Raw genomic sequence first — 3,864 nt, forward strand, 5'->3', positions numbered from 1 at the left:
AAACTAAAATAGCAACAAAAAAAAATATAAGCAATTTATAACCATAACTCTAATACTAATGTTACTATCACTTTCATGACTATACACTAGCATTAGCACCTATGAATCAAACAAAACCCACCAAAGACACTAGTTACCACATAACAAAAGAACCTTCAACCTATCTACCAGCACAAATAGACAAATTCACTATACTTAGTGAACCAAAACACTTTTCTAATTTATGACATCCAAAAATTAACAATAAAATCAAACTTATTTGCATTGAAGAGTTCAAAGAGACTCAAAATAATATCACATGAGTAGAAGCCACCAAACCAATCAACCAAATACAAAATCTTCATAATTGTGGTAACATTTTTCTATTTTAAATCAATGACCAAAACAGAGCAATGACCAAAATAAATATTAGAAACAACATAAAATCAGAACAGCATTTTCAGATAACAAATTACTAAATCAAAATCAATATAACACTATACCAAAACAATATTAAAATCAAAATAAAATCAAAATAGCGCTTCCAAAGAACCAATTTCCAAATCAAAATCAAACAGCATTATACTAAATCAATATAAAATTAAGGTTAAAATCAAAACAAAACTAGAACAACATTTTCAGAGAACTAATTACCAAATCAAAATCATAACAATACTATAACAAAATAATATTAAAACAAAAACAAAATCAGACTTTATACCGCTCCCTAATCGCAACACCATAATCAGTTAATCAAGTCTCATATCATAATCCAAACTCTAATCACCATTCAAAGGACTGAAACAAACATAAAGAAGAAGACATAGGAGTGTGTATAATTGGTGAAGATGCCAAAACAGAAGCAAAATCAAAAACTCACACACCACTTTCCTTTCTTCTTCTTAACTCCAACAAAAATAGCCAATAGCCAAACACGCCCTAACTAAGCAACAGAAAATTAGAGAAGAAGACCACTTATCACAGATGACAACCCACAAACGACCAATGCAGCAAAGCAGCAGCAGCAAAGCAGCAGCAGCAAAGCAGCAGCAGCAAAGCAGAAGCAGCGAAGCACAACTCACAATCAGCCAAGGCAGTGAAGCAGAAGCATTGAAGCAGAACAGGGAAGAAACAGCGATGCAGAAGTAGAATAGGGGAGAAGTAAGGACACCACAGAGAACGGAGAAGCACTGACGCCACGGAGAGGGGAGAAGCAGCGACGCTGTGGAGAGAAGAGACTCAGCGACACCGGGAAGAAGGATGCAGCGACGCCGGGAAGAAGGATGCAGCGACGATTTCGGGAAAAAGGATGCAGCAACGATGATGGTGCGACGATGGTGAGGTGCGATTTAGGACTTCATGGTGACCTGCGATGATGGTGTGATTTAGGGCTTCATGGTGAGCTGCGGTGCGATGACGGCTCTGAGTCTGATGGCGTGGGTTGGTCTGGGTTAGGATTGACGTTGGAGGGAGGAAGAGCGCACTGGTTTTGTTTCGAAGAGAAGATCAGAGGGCTTTGTCTTATGTTAGTGTATACTTATCTGATCTTAGGGTGAAATTAATCAATAAATATATAATATTTATTCTAAAATTATTTTAATTTTATTTTTTATAATAATATTTGTTATATATTTATAATAAAGATATATAATAGTTATTATAAATTTATTTTAACTTTATGTTTTCTAAATATAATATTTGTTATATATTTATAACAATAGTTTTTGAGTATTTTATAAATTCAGTATTTATAGAAAAAATAGTTTAAATTTATATAATTATTTGTAATTATTTTATTGGTATTGTTTAATTTGTATAATTATTTAAATAATATTAAAAAATTGTTATTTCATAAACAATTGTTGTAATGATTATAAAATCGTTCTTTAAAATAGATAAAGAGAACGATTTTATTTTGTTACTATAGCATAATAAAAAATTGAATTTCAACAGCAACACTGTAAAAACTGTTGTCTAAGACCATCTAATAGAACGGTTTTAAAGTGTAGCATTTCGGCAACGGTTTTTATGCGTTTCTTTTGTACAATTATTTAAACAACAAAAAAAATCGTTGCTTAAATACAAATCTTGGTAACGGTTATAAAACCGTTCTTTAAAATTGTCAGAGAGAACTGTTTTAATTTGTTGTCATAAAATAATGAAAAATTGAATTCAACAGTAATACATTATAAAAAACCGTTGTCTAAACCTATCTAAGAGAACGATTTTAAGGCATTGCAAAATTTGGCGTTGCTAAAGGCCATATTGGTTGTAGTGTCTATGAAGCTTGGGAAAGATACAAGCAACTGATCAGGAGATGTCCTTCTGACATTCCCTTAGAATGGTCTATCCTAGGCATCTTCTATGATAGCTTGTTTGAGATGTCCGAAATATCATTGGACAGCTCTGCAGGTGGATCACTCCACTTGAAAAAAACACTTGTAGAAGCAAGAGAACTCATTGAGATGGTTGCAAACAACTGATGAGTGAATTGTTGTGGTGGTCTAGAATTTCATCAAATGAATGAATTCTCGTTGCAAGTATAGTTTCTAAACCAACAAACAATCCTCCCAATCAAAAATTTGGTTGTCACAAGTAACAAACCCCAAATAAGAATTAACCGAAGTATTTAAACTCCGGGTCGTCTCACAAGAAATTGCAGTGAAGTGATCAATTATTGGCTATGAAGATGCAAGAGGGTTTTGATTTTTGTATTTTGATAAGAAAAGTAAATAACAAGAAAGTAAATGATAAGAACTAATAAAATAAAGAAAAAGAACTCTTGGCTAGACATAGGTAATTGAGATCACCATCCTTGTCTACAAACCAAATATTGATAATTATGAGGAGCCAACCTATTAAGTCTACTTCCAAAAGCCTTAAGTACGTAATATCTACTCCTAAGCTTGAAGTACATCAAATAGGCTTGATCACATCAACCCATAATTCCCAACCTATATATCTACTAATTAGATTAGTAGTGGGTTAGTGTCAATGGATATCAAATTGATCACCAAGGGTTCTCAAATCACCAATTTAATGAGACCCAATGACTCAAGGTCACTCCATTCCCTTAGCCTAGGCCAAGAGTAAAGAAAGCTACTCAAAAACTAAAGGAAACATTCTATCAAACACCTAGTGCGCAATAAAAGTAAACATCATAAAATGCAAGAATTAAAAGAAACCCATGACTAACATAAGCAAGAATTCAATAATAACAACTAAGATAAACATAAAAGACCATGGAAACATAAAATTGCATTGAAAGAAAATGGAAATCCAACAAGGGTTTATAAACATAAAAGTAATAAAATAAAGGAAATAAACAAGTAAAACTAGAAGAGCAAAGATGTATTACAAGAAATTAAGAAGGAAAACTAAATCAAAACAAGAATTGAAAATTGGATCTAAGAGAATTAAACTTAAACTATCCTAAATTGTAGAGAGAAGGGAGAGCTTCTCTCTCTAGAATTTTACCTACAACATGATGAAAACCAAACTATGACTACTTGGTTCATTCCCCCTTCAATTCTTGGATTCAATAGCATCAGAAATGAGTTGGATTGGGCCCAAAATGAGCTAGAAATCGCTGGCCACATTTTGTCAAAAATGGACCCACGCTGATCCACTGATGCGTGCGCGTGATGCACGCGTACGCATCCTTAAACGTCAAGAAACTATAGCAAAGTTTATATCATTTTGAATCTCCAGATATTAGCTTTCCAATGCAACTAGAACCGCCTCATTTGGACCTTTGTAGCTCAAGTTATGATCCATTGAGTGAGAAGAGGTCAGGCTTGACAACTTTGCGATTCCTTCATTTCTTCATGAGTTCTCCCACTTTGCATGCTTTTCCTCCATTCCTTCAATCCAATCTTTGCCTTC

The sequence above is a fragment of the Arachis hypogaea genome, chromosome 20 (genome assembly GCF_003086295.3).
Source record: "Arachis hypogaea cultivar Tifrunner chromosome 20, arahy.Tifrunner.gnm2.J5K5, whole genome shotgun sequence".
NCBI classification, from domain to species: domain Eukaryota; kingdom Viridiplantae; phylum Streptophyta; class Magnoliopsida; order Fabales; family Fabaceae; genus Arachis; species Arachis hypogaea.